This window comes from Sapajus apella, unplaced genomic scaffold, assembly GCF_009761245.1.
Source record: "Sapajus apella isolate SASKATOON/1434 unplaced genomic scaffold, GSC_monkey_1.0 scaffold45, whole genome shotgun sequence".
Taxonomy (NCBI): Eukaryota; Metazoa; Chordata; class Mammalia; order Primates; family Cebidae; genus Sapajus; species Sapajus apella.
This window is the reverse complement of record NW_022436985.1, coordinates 19,545,050-19,569,793: the sequence shown is the minus strand read 5'-3', so window position 1 is coordinate 19,569,793 and position 24,744 is coordinate 19,545,050. Positions and strand designations below refer to the sequence as shown.

The 24,744-nt window shown below is 38.3% G+C and overlaps 1 protein-coding gene and 1 pseudogene across 3 annotated transcripts in view; one reads left to right on the top strand and one right to left on the bottom strand.

Annotated features, from left to right (window-relative positions):
- Positions 1–24,744, top strand: part of FRAS1 (Fraser extracellular matrix complex subunit 1) — a 464,791-nt gene that overhangs the window by 86,324 nt on the left and 353,723 nt on the right. The window lies entirely within an intron of this gene.
- Positions 275–354, bottom strand: LOC116524566 (annotated as a pseudogene).

The window sequence follows — 24,744 nt, the reverse complement described above, 5'->3', positions numbered from 1 at the left end:
TAGGGGATTCCACTGAGTCTGGGGAAGAGAATACTTCAAGTTGTCTAAAGTGAAGATTGCTCTGAAATTTTTCACCACCACTGATGATTTTATGATTAATGAGTTTTTCTAACTAAAGGTGTACCATGCTCACAAACACTGAACTATACTGTATTTATTTGGGATTTCAAAAATGAAATGTTTGTTGATCAATGCCAGAGCCAATTTTCATGAAGCCTTTTTTTTTTTTTAATTGTGGATGAAAAGCTCCCATTTCCCCAAGTTGAAATAGGATATTTTGTTTCCGTGCTCTACACATTCAGAGAAACTTCTTTAGTAGCCAACTATAGAAATGATCCCTGAAAGTATAGTCTTAGGATATGTTGTTTCAAAATGTTTATTGAGCATCTACCATGTGCCAGTCATGGTTCTTGGTCATTGAGATATTGATAGCAAACAGAGAAGACACAGTTCCTGCCCTCAGTGGACCCGCTGTCTCATCATTAGTAGCTAGTTGTTAATCTGGCGAAAAGTCACTTGCCTCACTATCCAAAAAAGATGGTGTCTGAGGGAGGCAGTGTGCTTCAGGGCAGTGAAACCTGCCATTTTGGTAGGGAACTTAATTTTCTGTGTATTCAAGGTAAGGCTAAGGAAGTCGAAGATCATGGTCTTGCCCTGAGTGTAAGATAGTAATACGTAAGTTCTCTAAATGTGCTATTACCTACCTGCAGGTGGAAAAGTAAAACATTTTCCTAACTATACGCATTCCTCCAGGCATAATGCAGACTTACAAAAGAAAAAGCATTCGGTTGCAATTCTCTCATAATAAGAGAATGTCAAGAGATTGGAAGAGTAGCTGATGAGGAGATGCTTTCCCTGGCTCCTTAGAGCTGTGGATTTCTAGAGCCCTCATCTTTTGTATCTTTCTATTATAACCATCAGAGTGCTAAGGCCTAAAGGCTGACCTGAATAGTCAAGAATTCTTACTCTTTCTTGGGGAGATATTTTAATTTTTAAGATGGTGAATGCCTTTGCTTTCTGTTGCAATAATTATCTTAGACTGTATATGTAAGGAATCAGACTTGGTCAACTACTGTCCTGGACCAGGACTGATTCTAAGTGACAGCTCAGATGCAAAGTCATATTTGCCTTGTTCTATTCTGTGCCATGTCATGCTATAAGTTGTCATACTATTATGCAGTATTTTAGGAAAATAAATGTCAGTGTTGCCATTAAGAAAGGTTGACATCTGTGAATAAATTTGCCTTTCCTTGTGTCTTTCTTTGTGTATTCTTGTATTTGGAAATACAGTTTACTGCCTAAATGTAGCACAGAGCTCTCCCTTTTTTCCTATCCTCAGTGGCCTGGCCTGCACTTGAGCTTTTGTGATTGCTTGCCTGGATTGTCACTGTGATGTAACAGCTCTCTTTATATCAATTTGTGTTCCTGTCCCACCCCTACCCATCTTTTAGGCTCTTCCACACCGATGCTGCAATGATCTTTCCAACTTAAAGACTGATCTTATCCCTAGAGGATTTTGTTCATAGCATACAAGACTTTTTGATAGCCTTCCAGCCTTCACTCCCTGTACTCTCTACCCTCTGCCTACTTTGTGTCTGGGAGTGTGCAATGTCAGTATCTATCAGACTATGAGCTAGATGAGGACAGGGTCCATTTGTGCATGTACCTCTTTGAAACTCTGGGATCCAGAATGGGTCTGTGAATATGGTGGGGTTGCAAAAGCTTTTGCGGAATTAAATTGAATTTCGTACACTTCCTGAAACTAACAAGATTTTGGCTTGTTAACAAATCAGGTTACATTGCCTTCTGTCTAAACACTTCATTCTTATTTGACGGACTCATCGTTTGTCGAAGCTCTTTGAAATGGAAAATAGACGGCTCTTTCCTCTGACTGCTCAACAAACCTCCAGAAGTATATTTAGAACATTTAGCACTTGAAGAGTGTTAAAGACTGTCTGTATATTTCATAAGGCTGTCCTCCTCCTCATCTGATAGGAGGAGGTGATATTAATTTCTAAAAATAATAGAAAGGCAGAATAAAGCAATCTAAGAGTCTTCTACTCTGTGTTCTTCAAAGTATCTTTTGCCTTTAGTCTATCTTGAGAACAGAATATGAAAAAATTTAGCAGATTTTTCATTGTTTCTTGAATCTGCTTTACATTTTTATAATTTTTACCTTGTTATATTCTGTGAATCTTTTTATATTATTTATAACATTGATTTTAGCATTTATCCAGTGATATTTAACCAAAGTGTATGAACTCAGTGTTATTTCAAGATGTCTCTTGTGCAACAAGATCAAATTCTTTATTTGCAAATTTTTCAGAGTCTTTTGTTCAGCAGAAATTTTTTTCTATCAAAAATTTTTGTTCAGCAGAAAGTTTCATTTGGATTGCAGATTATTCACTATGATTTGCTGTCTTTACAGCCACTTGTAATTTATGGTTTTTTTTTTTTTTGCTTTTTCCTATTTCATGAGGCTAAGAGACTGCATGCAGATGATAAGCTAATATATGGCATGCTCTTTATATTCAGAAACGACCCTACTCACTCTCGGGGTTGGTGTCTTGAGTTGTGTTTCATGGACACACACAGATAATTTGTTACTTGCAGTCTCTGTTGATCTCATTCTCTTGGAACTAATGGTGCACACTTTCGAGGTAAGTATACTGTCTCTGTGTAAAGAATAGGACATTGAGGTTTAATGGATTTAAGTTACTTGCTCAGAATAACCTTGGCTTATTTGTCTAAAACCCATTTAAAATTTTTTTTAATCATAAAATTTTGTTCTTAAAAGGAAAAATGACATTTTAAGGAACTGTCATATACTCACCACCCTTTTAAAGGTATCAATATTTGCATGTTTTAAGGCCCAGTCTTCATCACTGTACTTGCTTTACACCTAAATGTTATATTTTCTGATCTTCCCAATGTCAACTGAGTTTTCTAAAGAAAACAGTTGACACTGGGAAGATCAGAAAATATTACATTTCTTTCTAGGCTCATTTCAATCAGATTCATGTAACCATTTGAAATCATTCTTATTGTGATTATTTTAAAACCCACAAAGGTAAAAAAAATCCATTTTTAATCACTGGAGGGAAAAAATGCAAGAATAAGCAAACTGGAAATCATAGCAGATCGGTAATTAAAAGCAAACAAAGCAGAATTATCTGAGAGTTAGTATGCATAGTTCCATGTACTAAAAATGGGAGATTAAGTATACCCAGTCCTTGACAATCTAGCAGCGGATAATTGATTTTGTCTCCAGACAATCTCCACTCTGTGGTCTCCTGCATTTTCTTCTACCATTTTCCTGGCCCAGTGAGGAATAGAGGCAGTGGAGTAGCATGAATGACTCCAAGTGACAGTCTCCTTTAATGATTTGCATTATTTTTGGGTTAGGCATAGGATTGCCTTTGGTTATTCACACCACCTCTCTGTTATCGTCACACAGATAATAAAATATTGATTCAGATAGCTGCTTTAAACTATAAAATTCTAGGGCCATAGCTTGGCCATCTTTATAGTCCTAGCACCTAGGACAGGGCCTGACTTCCAGTAGGTTTTTCAGTGGATATTTGTTGGCTGGAACAGAACTATTCCAAAATGATGTGTTATTGGTTAAGAGCCTACATGTGGACTGCTTAATTTTTAAGCTGGATTAACATAATCTAAACAATAATTTTTTGGCTTGCATTTAACGTAAGATAAAAGATTGTTGTTATTTTGAAAACAAACTGAAAACTGAAAAAATTAAACTGATCTAATTTTGCTCCAAATACATTACCAAGAATAAAGCAAATAGTATAAATTATGCTGAAATGGGAAGGAAAGGAGACAAAATCTAAAGGGAGGGAAAGATTATAGCTAGAAAGCAAAGTTATTTTTCAGAACTATTATTTCTGTTGTGACCTTTTCTTCGAGTTAACTGGTAATACATACAGTGATTTGCTTTTTCTAATACAGAAACCCATGGCACTCTAGGAGCTTATTTATGACTCCCTGAGAAGAGCAGACAGTAAAGAAGAAAGTTTAATTATACATTTTAAACACTGTGCTTCCTGTGGTCAGATGAAATGTTATTCTGCTTATACTGTGGTATCTTTTACGTCTGAGCAAACATACCTGGCTTACTTTCCCCAACTTCCCCCTGTCCTTTTTCTCTGTTCAGGAAATTAATTTGGTTCAATTTCTTGTGTAGGGTGAAACCCATGGACTCGTACAGAGTTGGTGAGTGGGCCATCAATGGGATCTCTGTTAGCTCATTTTTCATCAGGGAGATACATTTCTTTCCCAAAGCTGTGATCTAGGAGAGTTGCCAAGCAGCTAGAGTTAAAAAAAAATACACAAAAACAGCAAACAACGTAATTCTTTCATGTGGTGATCTCTCCATTGTGCTCCTTATGCTTGCTGCTCGCTGACCAGTTCTAAAATAGAGTCAACGGATGCTTTTGCCTTTGGCTGTTTCTGGGCTCTTAGACACTAGTCTCACAGCTTGGTTCTGAATAATTGTCCACTGACAGTATTCAAAAGGCGGAAGTGCAAGGCTCTCTTTTTGTAATGTGGAACTAAATTGGAAAACGATTGAAATTCATGAACGATTTCTCAGGTTTACTTTTTTGAGTTTAGCACATGTAAAACATTGACAAAACTTTAATGTCCATATCTGAGCATGTTTGTTCTTTTAATCCAAAGTCCTCATTGTTTATTTTTTTTATATCCCTGTCTATCTCTTTCACAGGATCTATGTAGTGGCATAAAACCCAAATGCGGTCTTTCTTTTTTGCTCTCCAGATCTTTGGAAGTGCTAGTATGAAATAAGCCAATTAACACAACTTGTTTTCATCTGCTTTATTTTATGACTGTCTCTTGGTGGCCAGAGCCAGCCCTCTGCCCCAGAGAAAGCAATGATGCCTATCTGGCTAATGGTGGTTATTTTAGTTGTGAGTACTCGAAGTTGTCTTGTGTGTAAGATTCCTTAAAGAAGTTGTTGTTTTTCCATGACCTAAATAGGACACTGTTCCCAGGTAACTTTGGCAGTCTAAAAATTGACCTCTTTCTTGGGGCCTCTCAGAGATTGAATTGAATTGACTGATTCTAAGTATTATGCCATTAGCAAAATATGTCTAACAATCACTTTGAGGATGTGGGACAAATGTGGTCTCAGTTCAACTATGTTCCTGTCAGAATACCCCTGTGGTGACTCTCCTACTATGCCAGTTCCATAAGGGTGGGGTGGAGGACCCCTGCTGCAGCCAGCAGTGCTGTTCCATGTCCTTTCAAGTGCACTGTCCCTCTGCTGCTCAGGGTCAGGATGCCCACACAGCCCCCTGCCCAGCCTCGGAGTCCCAGCTGCCCCTTCTAGGTTGCCTTTGAAGCTGCACTGTCTGCTTGCTCTGTGGAAGTTCCTCCTTTAAGCTCTGCTGAGTGAAAAGAATGATCACTAGTTATGGTGCTCGAGAAACACTTGATAAATTAAATTCTCCTGACTATGTTGTAGTCAAGAAGCAAAATATTTCTATTTCACCTTGAAATTATAGTGTGTGTTATACATTTAGGCTTGCTGCAATAATAGACTCCAAGCAAATGGCACTTGAGTTCTTTTGATTTCAGTTCTTTGTAGCAAAACTAAGTTTTCATTTATTGTATCTCCTATGACCTCTTTTCCCAAAGTAGGCTGATATTGGATTCTGTGGTCAATTTAACTACGCCACCTGCTGTTGCAGTCTTTACCTCTCCTGTTGGAACATGGCTGTTACGTTGACATGGTGATAAAGTTATGATCACAGTGTTTTTGGTGTGGGTGTCCAGTAGTGATAAAGAGTAGCCACACACCATGATTGGAATCAATAGACATTGCCTAAGATCATTACTGTACCTCACTTTCAGTTAGGCAATAGCAGGAAATCTTTGACATCAAGAGCAGCCCTCTCAATCATGTTTCATAGCATTCAGGCAGCAGTGCCATGTGTCACACATATTTGATGCCTGTATGATGGGGCAGAACTCATTAGTATGTGTCTGTGCACAGACTCGCTGGGCCCTCCACTCTCTGAAGAAAGAAAGTACAACACTCAATGGATGAATTCTTCAGAGACAAGCTATCAAATCGGAATACAAACTAACTCCTTTGAAGCTCCATTGGAGGGGAACTTGATGTATTGGGAATATGAAGGATGGGCGTGGAAAATACAGAGGAAGTGACCAAGGAAAGCAGATAGAAAAAGTGGGCTGGTGTGGATAAATGAGTGAGTCTTCCTGGAGTAGAAAAATGAGCGGCTCCGGTACATTGCATGTTGTTTGAGAATAATGTAAAATAGGGCTTTCATGTTGCTATGCACTCTATTCTGGAACTCCTTGGGACAATTGTAGGAGATGCTAGGGAAAATGGAAATTCTTCTAATTGTGACATTGTTCTGGACCATGTGAGTCATGACTTTGTAAAGTTTGCAGTAATGATTCCAAAAGCTTGATATGATTTACCTTTAAAAATAACCTAGAACTGGCCAGGCTCAGTGGCTCATGCCTGTAATCCCAGCACTTTGGGAGCCGAGACAGGTGGATCACTTGAGGTCAGGAATTCGAGACCAGCTTGGCCAACAGGGTGAAACCCGTTTTCTACTAAAAATACAAAAATTTGCCAGGCATGGTGGTGTGTGCCTGTAATCCTAGCTACTTGGGCTACTTGGGAGGCTAAGGCATGAGAATCACTTGAACCCATGAGGTGGAGGTTGCACTGAGCCGAGATTGTGCCACTGCACTCCAGCCTAGGTGACAGAGAGTCCGTCTCAAAAAAGCAAAACAAAACAAAACAAAACAAAACTACTCAAAACCTAGAACTAATTTCATGATTATTGCTATATCTTATTACTCTCATTCATAAAGATTTAGAGTGTTTTCCCTCCATGGGAAAGAAAGGGTTCTCCAGGGAATGCACGTCATCTCCAAGCTCTTATCTTTGCTACAAGTCAGAGTGGGTATCTATTGCTATTAATCAATGTGGCAATTATCGTTTATTTATAGTGCCTGTGATTTGTGATTTTATAAGTTTTTAATTTACCCATAAGTACATTTTTAATAAAGAAAAAGGCAAGAATAGATGAAAAAAGCCTAAGTAATATGTTTATATATCCATAGAACATGAGAAAGACTTTTTAAATGTTTCTCTCAGTAAGAACGCAACATATTCCATAATTTACACACTAGAGGAGTATAGGTCGGACTATAGGTCAAGCATGTCAAATACAGCCTGCAGTCAGGTTTAATTGCGCCCTCATATTGTTTGGAAAATTTTGAATCTATTGCTGACATATCAAATATGCAGATTTCATAGGAAAATCTGACTTCTTGATTTCTCTTGAATAGTTGGAACCTTTGGAAACGTTATGCCCGTATTCCCATCAGCTGGATGTGTTTAGTAGTTTTGCTTATTGGATGAGGCCTATGCACCTTTGTTTGCTGTTGCCGCCAAGATGCTGTCTTTGTAAGCACTGGCTGCTTTGTTTATGTAGGTATTGGAGTGTGTTATTTCTAACTAGATCACTAAATCAAAGGTAGACAAAGTGATAGAATTTTAACGTTTATAATAATCCTGTTAATATTAATAATGTTAAACACCTGTACATGCTATGTATTATAATTTTAAAAAACAGAAAGGCAGAATATATTTTCATGATTAGAATATTTTATTTTCTTATAAATCCTCATTTTTGAGGTCTTTCAGTGGCTTATTTTGCTACCCAAATGCAAGCATAAAATGACATAAGCCATTTAAAGATCTATAAAAAGATGAGCTGAGTGCAGTGACTCACGCCTGTAATCCCAGCACTTTGGGAGGCTGAGGTGGGTAGATCACTGAATGAAGGTTAGGGGTTTGAGATCAGTCTGGCCTACATGGTGAAACTCCATCTCTACTAAAAATACAAAATTAGCCTGACGTGGTGGTGGATGCCTGTAATCCCAGCTACTTGGGAAGCTGAGGTGGGTGAATAACTAGAACCCAGGAAGCAGAGGATGCAGTAAGCCAAGATCATGCCACTGCACTCCAGCCTGGGAGACAGAGAGAGAATCCTCCTCAAAAAAAAAAAAATGTATAAAAAGGAGCTTTATAAGAAAAGAAAAGAAATAGGTTTATTTTAATCAAAAGAAATAATCACATTATTTAAAATGAGAATTTATCTTTTTCAGATCTCGAATCCATAGGTTATATTAGTAGTGTGAGCTAGTTTATATATATAAACCCTATTTTATTGTTTTATATGACAATACAAAGAATTTAAACTCATGGTGAAGACCTTTGTCACATACAAGCTGTGTGTGCAGTCAGAGCTTCTCTATGCCTTGATTTTCTGACCTGTGATGTGGGAATCATTATAGCACCTCCCGTAGACGATTGTTTTGGGGATTAAATGGAATAATCTAGGTGGGGCAATTGATTCAGAATAAGAATTCAATAAATACTCAGTATTATTATTTCTAGATAAAGTCTTAAATGTTATCTACTTTATTACAATTTTTAATATTATTTGCCAAAATCTTGGGGCTATATTGGGAGTATATTGAGCATGTCTGCATCTTCTGTCAGCAGCAAGGGTATAAAACTGTGCTTTAGAAAGTTATTTCCTACAAAAATCCTAACTTCTAAAATTTCATCTAGTGCCTTATGGCTTCATCTGCAAAATGAGACTTCTCTTCACCATCCACCTTGTAGCATAAGGCAAAGTAGAAATTTTGTAGTGATAATTGAGGCTATTCATAGAAAGTTGCTATAAAGACTTTGCCTTCCGTAAATAAGTTCGATGAAGATGAATTTCGTCACCCATTTTCCAATTCCTGACTCCATGCATTTTTTAAGCATTGGTAATCAAATATAGAAAAGCATAAGTATAAAGTTGTGGCCAAAAGTTATGCAAACTACTAATTTATTCATATGAAAACATACTTTGTCCTTGATGTGTGTCTTGTCTTGCCATTTTAACATTATTTTTCCTTGTGCTGATGTTGACTTTTTGCTGGAAGAAGGGAGAAAACATAGATTTTACTCCTGTGCCTTAAATGATCCACAAGAAAAAGGTTTTTTAATCAGTATACATGGGATATAGCACTAACTTGGGGAAGATACTGTTAATCAACAGAAATTTATGATTATGTGTTTTCGTCTTGTTGTTCAGTCTCCCTAAAAAATTTGGTTTTAAGCGGGAAGAGGTAGAAACGGTACCACAAGAACTATTTCTTGGATTTGAAATTGCTGTTTTCTTGCACTACAGGAATCCCACATTGCTGAGCAACCACTGTCCTTTCTGAGGAAACAGAAAGCAGTAATTCACTGTTGTAAAGGAAGATTGAGTGTGATGGGTTACATTTGAGGAAAATGTCCTTTTAAATGATTGCAAAAACATAAATCTATCTCAGCTGTAGGGTTTTCAGCATAGAGACTCTTGTAAATTTTTTCTGGCTGCCATTGTCATTGTTGTTACATTTATTCCATTTCTGTCACTGCCTGTTAGGTGAATGTTTTGCCTTTATCTGATAACTTTGGAAACGGGAGTTATTTCTCCTGAGGCTGTAAGGCAGGAATGTCTTTCAGGATCTGGTTCATTCTGAAGTATGAAGCTGTTTTTCCTGAAGAGAAGGTAAGTTGTTAGAATTGTTTTAGTTCCCTGCTGTGTCAGTATAAACCATCCTGTGTTGCGGAAAACAGTAAAATGGAATTATGTAAGACACGAAAGTTCAGAAAGGCATTCCAGTTGTTTTTATTGCTAACTGCTAGAAAATAATTTGTGGGATGAGCCTGTTTCTTTCTCTCTAACCTTTTATACACCTGAGCATGCAGGGCTAGAAGCCTCCAGGGTTTGAAGTGGTATTAAACAAGATGCAACAGGCAGATGACACACGGTTGTCACCATGTCATGTATTGCTGGTCTCTAGAAAAATACACCCAAACCGCAGGTGACAAAAGAGACAGTGAAGACACTGGTGTTTCAGTAGAGACTGGTGGAACATTGCCAAATTCTTATCAAAAGCATTTTATTGCATGTTTTCACATTCCATATTTATTCACCCTTTTATAAGTAAATTTACATGCATAGATTGTAGATATACAACTCCTCTTTATTTCTCATTCTTTGAAAATTTTGACTTTTTTTTCCTATTGTTAGAAAAGTCTCTATAGTATTTTTCACTGTTAAAGACAAAAATCCTCTGTTTTAATTAAATTGGGGGTCAAAGATTTCATATGCTTGAGACCGGTTAATTGAATTACCTAATTATTCCAAGAGTGAGTAACATTTAAAATGGTTTTATTAGTGGAGATCCACAATTTAGAGATGGGTTTCCTTCTAAGTTATGAGCACTTCCTAAAAGTTGTTTGGGGCTCACAATGCCACCCCCTGCCCTACCACCACAAAGAAAATAATATTTTGAATTATGATAAATAAACATTAGTTTTCCGTCCTAATCTGCAAAACTTTGTAATCCATACTGGGGCTGATCTATAGTGCTGTGGTTTCTTTTTGCTTCCTTGGAAAAATTAATGCCAAGTCACAATGTGACGTATGACTTCATATCTCCAGTATTGACAAAAATAATATTTTGTTTTCCCTTTGTACTTGGACTGTTAGAAGAAGTTTTTCTCTCCTCCTCCAACAGAAGCAGTGTAAGGAGTTCTAATTCATTTTTCTGTCTTCAGTGCAGGGACATGAAAGGAGTTGGGCATAGCCACATCTCACAAAGATCGTAGCAGAAAGAGATTTTTTGCTCTGTTTGTCCAACCTCCCATGTCCACCTCCCCCAACCCCTGGCCCTTATAATAAGGATTATATTGGCCACCTGGCCCAAACAAGTCTTGGGCTCAAGATGCTGGTGATAGCTAAGTTCCTGTGTTAGGCACAGAAAGCAAGGGGGCAGGTCAAGTCAGAGTCCCTGAGGACAAGCATGAAGTCAAATGGCCTGTGATAGATGTTGCAGAGCAAATAGCTTGGTATTAGGCAGAAATGGGGTCCCATGGTGAGCAGGTAGAAAACCCTTTGTGTGGGAATGAGGATCCAAGATGGCCAAATAGGAGCAGCTCTGGATTGCAGTTCCCAGCAAAAACACAGAGGCTGAGTGATCACCGCATTTCCAAATGAATTTTTACTGCCCACAGACCAGGAGCTTCCCAGGCTGAAAATGTCACGAGTCTCCAAGGTGGCAATTTCAGCCAGTGCATCGGGTCTCCCCACAGAAACTCACACAAATCCGGATGCTGTTTCAACTGGCGATTGGAACGCCTGGGAGACAGAGTCACCTGTTTAACTGAATAAAATGGGGCTGAAACAGGGAGCCAAGTGACCTGGCTTGGCTGGTCCCACCCCCAAAAAGACCAGCAATCTGAAACGCTCTGGATTGAGAGTTTCACGGCAAGCACAGCTGGACCTGGGATGGTCCAGCTCTGTGGGGGGAAGGGCATCTGCCATTACAGAGGCAGTTGGCCAGTACCGAGGCAGTCCACCATTACTGAGGCAGTCTACCATTATTTAGGCAGTTCTAACTATACACCTATAAACAAAACTGCAAGGAATTTCACACAGCAGCTGGGCAGAGCCCATGGCAGCTCAGCAATGCCTGTGTTGGCAGACTGTGACTAGGCTACCTCCTTGCTGGGCAGGGCGTCTCTGAAAAAAGGCAGCGGAATGACAGGAGCTTATAAATAAAGCCCCTCCTTCCTGGAGCAGAGCCCCTGGTGAAAAAAAAGGCAGTTATGAGTTCCACTACAGCAGACTTAAATGTACCTGCCCAGCAGCTCTGAACAGAACAACGGAGCTCACAGCTCAGAACTTGAGCTCCTATAAGGTACAGACTGTCTCTTCAAGCAGCTTCCCAATCCCTGTATAATCAAAGAGACACGTCATAAAGGAGAGCTCTGGCTGACATCTGGCGGGTATCCTTCTGGGACAAAGATAACAGAAGAAGAAACTGGCAGCAACCCTTACTGTTCTGCAGCCACTGCAGGTGATCCCCAGGCAAGCAGGGCCTGGAGTGGACCTCAGCAGTCCTACAGCAGGGTGGCTTGACTGTTACAAGGAAAACTAAGAAAGAGAAGAAAAAACTTCATCAGCAACAAAAAGGATGTCCACTCAGAGAACCCATCTGAAAGTCACCAAACACAAAGACCACAGGTAGATAAATCCACAAAGATGGGAAGAAACCAGTGCAAAAAGGATGGAAATACCCAAAACCAGAATATGTCTCCTCCTCCAAGGGATCACAACTCCTCACCAGCAAGGGAACAAGGCTGGATTGAGAATGAGTCTGATGAATTGACAGACAGGCTTCAGAAGGTGGGTAATAACAAACATCTTTGAGCTAAAAGATCATGTTCTAACTCCATGCAAAGAAACTAAGAACCTTGAAAAAAGGTTTGATGAAATGCTAACAAGAATAAACAGCATAGAGAGGAATATAAATGAATTGATGGAGATGAAAAACACAAAACGAGAACTTCATGAAGCATACACAAGTTTCAGTAGCCAAATCGACCAAGCAGAAGAAAGGATATCAGAGATTGAAGATCAACTCCATGAAATAAAATGAGAAGGCAAGATTAGAGAAAAGAGAGTGAAAATAAATGAACGAAGCCTCCAAGAAATATGGGATTGTGTGAAAAGACCTAATCTATGTTTGACAGGTGTACCTGAACGTGACAGAGAGAATGAATCTAAGCTGGAAAACACTCTTCAGGATATTATCCAGGAGAACTTTCCCAATCTAGCAAGAGAGGCCAACATTCAAGCCCAGGAAATACAGAGAACACCACAAAGATATTTCTCAAGAAGAGCAAACCCAAGGCACATAATCGTAGGATTCACCAGGGATAAAATGAAGGAAAAAATGCTAAGGGTAGCCAGAGAGAAAGGTCGAGTTACTCACAAAGGGAAGCCCATCAGACTCATAGCGGATCTCTCGGTAGAAACCCTACAAGCCAGAAGAGAATGGGGGCCAATAGTCAACATCCTTAAAGAAAATAACTTTCAACCTAAAATTTCATATCCAGCCAAACTAAGCTTCATAAGCGAAGGAGAAATAAAATGCTTTATGAACAAGTAATTGTTCAGAGATTTCATCACCACCAGGCCTGCTTTACAAGAACTCCTGAAAGAAGCACTAAACATAGAAAGGAACAACCAGTACCAGCCACTCTAAAAACTTACCAAATGGTAAAGATCATCAATACAATGAAGAAACTGTGTCAACTAATGGGCAAAACAACCAGCTAGCATGAAAGTGGCAGGAACAAATTCACACATAAGAATATTAACCTTAAATGTAAATAGGCTAAGCCTCAATCAAAAGACACAGACTGGCAAATTGGATAAAAAGTCAAAACCCATTGGTGTGCTGTATCCAGGAAACCCATCTCACATGCAAGAATATACATAAGATCAAAATAAAGGGATGGAGTAAGATTTACCAAGCAAATGGAGAGCAAATAAAAGCAGGAGTTGCAATCCTAGTCTCTGACAAAATATACTTTAAACCAGCAAAGATCAAAAGAGACAAAGAAGGGCATTACATAATGGTAAAAGGATCAATGCAACAAGAAGAGCTAATGATACTAAATATATATGCACCCAACACAGGAGCACACGGGTACATAAAGCAAGTTCTTAATGACCTACAAAGAGACTTAGACTCCCACACAATAATAGTGGGAGTCTTTAACACTCCACTGTCAATATTAGACAGATCAACCAGATAGAAAATTAACAAGGATATCCAGGACTTGAACTCAGACCTGGACCAAGCAAACCTAATAGACGTTTAGAGAACTCTCCACCCCAAATCCACAGAATATATGTTCTTCTCAACACCACATCACACCTACTCTAAAACTGACCACATAATTGGAAGTAAATCATTCCTCAGCAAATGCAAAAGAATGGAAATCATAAACAGCCTCTCAGACCACAGTGCAATCAAATTAGAACTCAGAATTCAGAAACTAACTCAGAACCGCACAACTTCATAGAAGCTGAACAACTGGCTCTTGAATGTTGACTGGATAAACAATGAAATGAAGGCAGAAATAAAGATGTTCTTCGAAACCAATGAGAACGAGCACACAACATACCAGAATCTCTGGGACACATTTAAAGCAGTGTCTAGAGGAAAATTTATAGCAATAAATGCCCAAATGATAAGCAAGGAAAGATTTAAAATTGACACCCTATTATCAAAATTGAAAGAGCTAGAGGAGCAAGATCAAAAAAACTCAGAAGCTAGCAGAAGACAAGAAATAACTAAGATCAGAGCAGAACTGAAGGAGATAGAGACACAAAAAAACCTTCAAAAAATCAACAAATCCTGGAGCTGGTTCTTCGAAAAGATCAACAAAACAGACCACTAGTCAAATTAATAAAAAAGAAAAGAGAGACTAATCAAATAGATGCAATAAAAAATGATAAAGGAGATATCACCACAGATTCCACGGAAATACAAATGACTATCAGAGATTACTACAACAGCTCTATGCACATAAACCAGTAAACCTGGAAGAAATGGATAAATTCCTGGACACTTGCAACCTCCCAAGCCTAAACCAGGATGAAGTCAAAACCCTGAATAGACCAATAACAAGGGCTGAAGTTCAGGCAGTAATTAATAGACTATCAACAAAAAAAAGCCCAGGTCCAGATGGGTTCACAGCCGAATTCTACCAGACATACAAAGAGGAGCTGGCACCACTCCTTCTGAAAGTATTCCAACAGTCTAAAAAGAGGGAATCTTTCCAAATCATTTTATGAGACCAACATCATCCTGATACCGAAACCTGACAGAGATTCAACAAGAAAAGAAAACTTCAGGACAATATCCATGAAGAACATAGACGCAAAAATCTTCAATAAAATACTGGCAAACTATATGCAACAGCACATGAAAAAGCTTATCCATCACGATCAAGTAGGCATCATCCCGAGGATGCAAGGCGGTTTCAACATATGCAAGTTTATAAATGTAATTCACCACATAAACAAAACCAAAGACAAAAACCACATGATTATCTCAATAGATGCAGAGAAAGCATTTGACAAATTTCAACAGCCCTTTATGCTAAAAACTCTCTAAAACTAGGTATCGACAGAACGTAGCTCAAAATAATAAAAGCTATTTATGACAAACCCACAGCCAATATTATACTGAATGGGCAAAAACTGGAAGCATTCCCTTTGAAATCTGGCACTCGACAAGGATGCCCTCTCTCACCACTCCTATTCAGTATCATATTGGAAGTTCTAGCCAGAGCAATCAGGCAAGAAAAAGAAATAAAGGGTATTCAATTAGGAAAGGAGGAAGTCAAAGTGTCTCTATTTGCAGACAAAGTGATTATATATTTGGAAGACCCTAGTCTCCTGAAACTGATAAGCAACTTCAGCAAAGTCTCAGGATACAAAATCAATATGCAAAAATCACAAGCGTTTCTATACACCAATAACAGACTTAAGGAGAGCCAAATCAAGAATGAACTGTCTTTCACAATTGCTACAAAGAGAATAAAATACCTAGGAATATAACCAACAAAGGATGTAAAGGACCTCTTCAAGGAGAACTACAAACCACTGCTCAACGAAATAAGAGAGGACACAAACAAATGGAGAAACATTCCATGCTCATTGTTAAGAAGATCAATGTTGTGAAAATGGCCATAGTGTCCCTAGTAATTTATAAATTACATGCTATCCACATCAAGCTACCTATGATCCTCTTCACAGAGCTGGAAAAAACCACTGTCAACTTCATACGGAACCAAAAGAGCCCTCATAGCCAAGTCATTTCTAAGCAAAAAGAACAAAGTGGGAGGCATCACCCTACCTGACTTCAAACTATACTACAAGGCTACAGTAATCAAAACAGCATGGTAGTGGTAACAAAACAGAGATATAGACCAATGGAACAGAAAAGAGGCCTCTGAGGCAACGCCACACATCTACAACCATCTGATCTTTGACAAACCTCACGAAAACAACCAATGGGGAAAGGAGTCCCTGTTTAATAAATGGTGTTGGGAAAACTGGCTAGCCACATGCAGAAATCAGAAACTGGACCCCTTCCTGACACCTTACACTAAAATTAATTCCAGATGGATTAAAGACTTAAACATAAGACCTAACATCATAAAAACCTTAGAAGAAAACGTAGGCAAACCATTCAGGACATAGGCACAGGCAAAGACTTCATGACTAAAACACCAAAAGAACTGGCAACAAAAGCCAAAATAGACAAATGGGATCTAATTAAACTCCAGAGTTTCTGCACAGCAAAAGAAACAATCATTAGAGTGAACCAGCAAACAACAGAATGGGAAAAAATTTTTGCAGTCTACCCATCTGACAAAGACTTATATCCAAAATCTACAAAGAACTAAAACAGATTTACAATAAACAAACAAACCAACAAACCCATTCAAAATTGGGCAAAGGATATAAACAGACACTTTTCAAAAAAGACATCTACGAAGCCAACAAACATATGAAAAAATGCTCATCATCACTGGTCATTAGAGAAATGCAAATCAAAACTACATTGAGATACCATCTCATGCCAGTTAGAATAGCAATCATTAAAAAGTCTGGAGACAACAGATGCTGTAGAGGATGTGAAGAAATATGAACACTGTTACACTGTTGGTGGGAGTGTAATTAGTTCAATCATTATGGAAGACAGTGTGGCGATTCCTAAAGGACCTAGAAATAGAAATTCCATTTGACCCAGCAATCCCATTATTTGATATATATCCAAAGGATTATAAATCATTCTATTATAAGGACCCATGCACATGTATGCTTATTGCAGCACTGTTTGCAATAGCAAAGACTTGGAGCCAACCCAAATGCCGATTGATGTTAGACTGGACAGGGAAAATGTGGCACATATACACAGTGGAGTACTATGCAGCCATAAAAATTGATGAGTTTGTGTCCTTTGTAAGGACATGGATGAACCTGGAAACCATCATTCTCAGCAAACTGACACAAGAACAGAAAATCAAACACTGCATGTTCTCACTCGTAGGCAGGTTTTGAACAATAAGAACACATGGACATAGGGAGCATCCCACACTGGGGTCTGTTGGGGGAGACTGGGGGAGGGACAGTGGGGGTAGGGAGTTGGGGAGGGATAACATGGGGAGAAATGCCAGATATAGGTGATGGGGTTGGAGGCAGCAAACAAATTGCCATGTATGTACATATGCAACAGTCCTGCATGTTCTTTACATGTACCCCAGAACCTAAAATGCAATAAAAAAAAAATATATATATATATATAAAATAAAAAAAATTAAAAAAAAAAGAAAACCCTTTGTGTGGGATGCTCAGTAGTTTCCATTGGAAAGGGAGGGTTGGTATGCAATGTGTGGACCTCTGTGAAAAGGATATTTTAAAAGTAATGTGCTTGATAAGTCCAGAGCCAACCATTATGCTTTGGAGTGATAAAAATTGGAATCAGTACAGATTAAGGAATACAATATAAGGAATAGAAACTACGTTTATGATCAATTAAAATTTTTTTTTATATTTCATGAAATGTTAAGAAAAATATAGGAAAATATTTAGAAAATTTATCATTTTATAAAATGCTGCTGTAAATTTAGTAGTTATGTAAAACACTAAAATTATTCTAAAGGGAAAAAAGTCTTACCCGAGATAATGTCTTATATAAATGTAAGTAATTACTATATAACAGCGTCCCTACGGAAAAAAATCTAAAGGCTAATGGCATGTTAAAAATTTTTTTAAAAATATGCTGATTATTTAATGGAATTGTACTTAGATATGGGTACAACTTAGTTAATATCTTTTTCCTTTTTAAAAAGGTTTATAATTTCCTCTTTCCTTTCATCCTCTTTTTCATGAACGTCTTTTAAGAAGTAACATCTTATTTTCTGGCATCATTAGCCTAAACCCAGTCTAAAGTTCTTCCTCAAAACTTCTATCTTCTTGAATCTATTCCTAAAGTTTTCCTAAAGATCAGACTCTGTTTAGCATCTTTCCTGTTATTTTTTCCTTCATTTGGATTCAATGTTAGGCTGTGGGAATAGAGTGATTTAAAAATTTAATAGTTTCTGCCCTTTAGCCTTCAGTCCTTTAAGTCAGATTACAAATTAAAAAGATAAATTTAGAATGATTCTTTTGTTGTACGGAAAATTAGCATTAGTTATGCTAGAATCCAGTCCCCCATCCCCCCTTTTTTCAAACAGCTGTTAGTGTCCAGGTAAAAGTGAGAGTTTTTTGAGCTAAAGGTATGATAGAAGACCCAGTGGCCTTTGTTTAATAATGCAAAAGTTTATACAACAGTTTCACCATTGCCTCTGGCATGTAGTAGGATATATTGCCTTTTAAAATAGTGCTCTACAGTGTGTTCCAAACAGTCTAATCTCATGAAAAGGTCTAATGAAGTTACATCTGGTATTCTTCAGGGTACGGTTGTGTTTGTGTTGACTTGAAAAACACTGAGGATCTTGCAAGTGAAACAATATGATTTCCTGGATGGCACACCAAACTGCTAAATTAGAAGACCTGAGTTTGAATTCTAGCTTTAAAAGTATCTGGTTTTATCACTTTACTGCTCAACCTTCCATTTACTCTTCTGTATAATGCAAGGCTCTGATAGATAACAATTAAGATAGTTATTTTTGTGCAACTGACCACCCTGAAACACCAGTATCTAAAAACAATAGACACTTATTATTACTCTGGAGGCATCTATGGGTCATTTGGGCAGAACTGCCACTATGGATCAGGTCTGTATGATCTTGATTGGCTTGGCCATTCTGCAGTACCCTAGGAAGCTGGCCGGGGATTGGCTCCTGTGGAACTGCCTACTTGCATGTCTGGGAGATGACTGGCTATTGACTGGGCAACAGTATGAGAGCATTATGTGTTTCTCATTATCCATCATGCTAGACTGGGCTTATTCTCATGACCAACATGTGTATCGCCAAAGAGTCAGCAGACACACACGAGGCCTCTTGGAGCCTGTCATTTCTACCACATTCTGTTTGGTGGAAGCAAATCTTAAGGCCAGCTCAGATTCAAAAGATGGGGAAATAGACTCCCAAGTCTCACTGAAAGGCCCGGAAACGGGGGAAGGTGAAGACTTGTAGCTTGTTTTAAAATTTATTTACTACAGACCCCTTTCAGTGCTTTCTCTTAAACCCGTGAGTAATCTAATTGGTTATTTGAGTGCTTACCCCTGTACTTTGGCACTGTAAGAACTATAGTGGAAGAAAACAACCTTTGACTATATTGAAGGCACTTTGTATTTTATAAAACCATTTTCACTTTCTAGAGAAACATAAAATAAAAGACACCCTTGAGGAGCTGGCAACATGGTTAAAGCAAATAAGGATTATATATTAAAAACTAGAAAACATTTCCAGACCATCTTTCTTTGGGGTTGCAGATTTGTAAGAGCTACAGGACACAGAATGGTAAGAGACAAATATGGTCTGGAATTATCTACTAAGATCTAGACTAGTAAGACTTTTCTTTTTGGTCATCCTTAAATTTATACATATAAAGAGAGAAAAAGTTATTTTAATTAATAAGCATTTAATTTAAATAAGTTTTCTGATGAATAATTAATCTCAAAACATTTTTTGCTTGTGTAAGAGAGAAATTGTATCTTCACTGTAGACATTTACTAAATGAAAACTATTCTCACAAGAATGTTTAGTTTTCTCAAGAGTCACCAAATATTTTTAGGTAGTGGCTTCTTTGAATATAGCAAATAGAATTAATTTCAACCACTAGCAAAGGGCTGGTGGTTCACCGAAATATATTTCCCTGTGCCATACCTCTCAGCCTCACTTGTGGTTAGATGTATCATTTGGCCAAGTTCCATCTAATGGACTGTGAAAAGAAAAACATGTGATTCTCTTTGGCTCATTTCATTAAGCCCCTAGTACATGCTCCTCCATGCTCATTTCCTTTTCTGACTGACTGGTTTGGCCACACCCAGGGCGATCCTGGAAGCCAAAGATCGACTTTGCAAGAGCTTTGTCAACCTGTGTTCCTAAATGATTGCCTGGAGCACAATTCCTCTTTCAAGCAAGAGCATTTGCCCTGGATTATTTACTGAGCAGGACGTGATCCTATTGTGTTTAGCCCATTGCATAGTGCATTTATTTGTTTCATCAGCATAGTTGCTCTAACTAATAACACTAATTATACATTGGCTTGAAAAATCAAGGTAGGAAAGCACAATTAAAGAGCTTCCTAGATTTTCTTTTCTGCACACAGCCATTAATCTTGGTGCAAAGTTTAGTTCAGCAGTTACTGACTGACTGCAGTGTACCAAAGGCTGAACTTAATACTGAAGTGAGATCTGAATAAAACAATTCCTACTTCTGGGAGCTCATAGTCTGTTAATAGATAAACAAATATGTAAGCAGATTATTGTTATACAGTGTAGCAAACCTACCTTGAGATACAGGCTAAATGTATCATAGAGACCCCATCATTCAGTGGCTCAAACAAGGTAGAATGTTCTTTTCGTGCAGAGGTAGGTGAACAATCTGGGATGGGTAGTCAGCTCCACTCTAGAAAGCTATAATAATAATACTAGTAAGAGTGATTATCATTGATAATGATGATGATTATTATAGGTAGCATTAACTGGCACTTGCTATGTGATAAGTTCAGTTTCAAGTCCTTAGGTATAATAACTCCTTTAATTGTTACAAAAGCCACATTTTAAAGTCACTGTTTCCCCATTTTACAGATAGGAAAACTGAGGCACAGATTGCTTAAGTCATTTACCCAAGTTCACATAGCTAGGAAGTGACTCAGCTGGTCTTTGAACCCCAGCTGTCTGAACCTATGCTGTTAACTACCATGCTATACTTAGATAAGCAAGTTGACACAGTGAGTAGTCACGGTTGGTATAGGAATATCACTGATTTGCAGATCTTGCTGGACATTTGATACCTTTAAACAACATTCTTTTAGTTTATAAACTAAGGTGATATTAGTGTACTTGATGCCTGTGGTAAGGCTCCATTGCATTTTTCTCATATAATTTTATGTTCCATATGTATCAAGATTCATTGAAGCAATTCTCCTAATTTTTGTGTGTCTCTGTTTTCTTACATATTCAATAAAGAGAATAGAAGTTCAAAAAAAAATCAGTGATAACATTTCATATGTGTTATCCTCTCAAGCTGGCTTTTTGTGGGTCTTTGACTTACTTAGAATGTGTAATACTGACACTTGTCCACACTAAGTGTTTGTTAAGTGGCTTTTGGCTGAGCAAATATAGAATAATACCCTTTGTAGAGTTCCTCTCTCTTGGACTCCCATGAGAAGCATAGCTTACGGTTCTTCTTGTCCTCTGCATTTGCCCTTCTGCTCTTACTCAGGCTAAGACAATGTCTGAAGGTTCCTTTCCCTCAGTTGCTCCTTGAAGAAGGCTGGATTTACCAGAGAGGACAAGAGGACAAAAAGTGTGTGTGTGTGTGTGTGTGTGTGTGTGTGTGTGTGTGTTTCTACGTAGCGTTTTTGCTTTTCCCCTGCACCCCTGTAATAGTCACATAGGATGGTGGTTTGGCAAATATAAACCTAATCTAAAACTTAAAATTTTATTTTCCTTGAGTAGGCACAGTCAGAATGTGGGAAATGTCATTTTTATTACTGTCTACTATATTTTCACCTTTTATCAGAGCATTGGATCCTTTGTCTGAGGCTTACACCATGTAAGTTTTGTAGTGGGGACAATTTTAGTTTTTCTTAAAAGATTGTGACCGTTGTCCTACTTTTCTCCTTCACCTGTCATAGTTTTTCTCCTATACAGAAGAAAAATTAAAAGGTGGTAGATGGGAGTAGATTCTAAACATTCCAACAGTTGTACGCAGAATGCCTCTGAATTTTGAGCCAGCCCTTTAATAAAGAGGCTAAGCAGGTGCTAAAAGATTCTTGGAGATGCTTTTTTTTCTTGGGGCCACCGCGTCTGGTTAATTCTCAGTTTTGTTGGATTGTATGAGGGTGCTTTGTGTGCAACATATCTGACAAGACAGAAGAAAAGAAGGAACTGGGCAGTGTCAATTTACTGAAGTTGGCAACTCTTCACTGGGAAATTTAGGTGTAGGCTATGATCCAGGCTGGGTCTGCTGCATCCAGTACAAGGAGGTTTTAAGACCCCAACAGGCCAAACAGCGGGGAGCTGTAAATTGCAGGCTGCCTTCTTATTCCTTGAGTACAATTGACTTGAACCATTTAGGAATGAGTTAAGTAATTTTTTCAGCCATCAAGCATTCATCATATTTGCTCCAACAATGTTCCCGAGGTCCGGTAGTAAATGGGGAGCAGGAATTTCAATTTCCCTGACTGGGTCTACTTTTCATTAATGATATTACTTTTGGCAAATTATTTTACCTCTGTTCTCTCTCCCTGCAACAAAGCTAATTATGACTCATGAAGTTCATGGGCTGGTGCAGAGGACAGGATTGTTAGTGTGCTGTAATGGAGTTTGAATCTCGACTCTGCTGCTTACCTGGTGTCGCTTTTGTCAGGCTGGTTAGCCTCTCTCAGTTTTAGATGCCATTACTCAAGTGGAGACAGTAACGTGCACCTCACAGGGTTTTTGCAAGGATTAAATAAAGTAACGCATGAATATCACTAACCACAATATCTAGCACATAGTAAGTGCTCATTAAATTATAATTATTATTGTATTTTATTATCATTAGTTATTATCAAGCCCTCAAACTGGATGAGATGCTAGCAAAATATCAACAGAGGTTCAAGGAACATTCTTTTATGAAAAGATCTTGACCATCGCTATTTAACAGCACTATATTTCAATGCAGTAGTAATTGTTATATTAGCATAAAAATGTTTTCTTCAGAGGATTATTTTCACAACTAAAACAAGAACTTGGGACACCATCTGAGTTGACAGTATAGCATCGTGGAAAGGGTATAGGTTCAGGAGTTACACAGATCTAGCTTTGAATTCTGGTGCTTCCATTTACTAACTATGCTCTTGAAAAGTTAATTAACTTCTCCAAGCCTCAGTTTACTTGTCCCTAAAATGGGGATGAGATAGTAATATTGATCTAAGTAAGGCTTATTTTGAGAATTAGAGCCAATATATAAAGTTAATAGAGTCTTGCACATAATATGTGATTAACCAATAGAACATGACAAAATGTTGCCATGTGCTTTCTGAAGGTGCTTTTAAATATTATTTTGAGTTACCAAGATCCCTTAATTGGGTCTCCTGTTATTCTGTTTTTAAAGCATCTCATTCTTTTCTTTCTAGCACTTAGTCACAATTTGCATTCATACACTTATTTGTATATTTGTTTACTATTTATCTTCTCCCCCAGGCTGAAGGCTGAGTTTGTGTCTGTTTTGTTCACCATTGTATAAATAACTGCAAAGTGTCTGACATATAGTCGGTGCTTAATAAATCTTTGCTAAATGACAGTATGAAAGGTTGGCCAACTAGTGATATTTCTCCTCTGTAAGCAGATAGAATTTGTCACTTCATTTAATATTGCATTTTAACATCACCTGTTGTCTTGTTAATTAGCTCGTGTAAAATGACTAATTATTTTCGTATATCCTCCAATAGGTTGTAAGCCCCTTAAGTGCTGCAGTCATCGATGAGATCTGCATCCCTCACAGATTGAACAGTGCTTTGAATAGTAATTATTTGTTGAATAAATGAACCAATAAAGGAAAGGAAAGAAATGCATCCTGGGGATTTCACCAAGGATTAAACTTTGAGGAAATGCCTGAATGCATTCAGAACACTCTCATTATTGTTTTCATCTATTATGTTGTAATAGTGATAGCTGATGATCAGAGAGATGAGATGGAAGGTCATGATCACCTCTGATACTATCCTCATTATTCTTTATGTGCCATCTCAGTAGCTCAGGCTTCATGCCATGAGTGGCCCCACGGTCAAACTGCATCCTCGGGTGAAATTGCTCTGCCTTTGAAATCCTTTCTCAGACCACCTCCCTCCTTTCTCATGCAAGCTGCTCTTTTGTCTTCCTTTGGCTTTCGGTATCCCATCCACTCTCTCTCTCTCTCAGCTCTCAATTTCATTTTTAATGTCTGTCTTTATTGCATAGGCTTAGGCACAGTCAAGTTCACAATGAACCAGCAACTTTAGGGCTCATGAATCTCTGTGGACCTTTCTTACCTATGAGGTAACTTGTCTGTGATTGGTCCTCTTTCTGCTTTGAATTGATACCTAGAAAACTATAAACTCTAACCTCAGCTGGACCTTTACTGCTGGTAAGCAATCTTTTGTTAATTAAAAAAACAAAAAAACCCCAAGCATAACTGCAATTCCACATCAATTCTGCTTTCTTCAATCTCTCCCTCCCTGCCCCTCTCAGGATGGTTCAGTAATTTACCTAAGGCCACAGACCTATGTCTGCCAGAATGGAGATTTGAACCTGTACCCTGTAGCTCCAGAGTCCCTTAATCACTATTCTCTACTGCCTCTTTATGTTTCACATGTCCTCCCTCACTCCTTCCCTCCCTCCCTCACTCCTTCCCTCCCTCCCCTCTTCCTTCCTTCCTTCCCTCCCTCCCTCCCCTCTTCCCTCCTTCCTTCCCTCCCTCCCCTCTTCCTTCCTTCCTTCCTTCCTTCCTTCCTTCCTTCCTTCCTTCCTTCCCTCCTTCCCTCCTTCCCTCCTTCCCTCCTTCCCTCCTTCCCTCCTTCCCTCCTTCCCTCCTTCCCTCCTTCC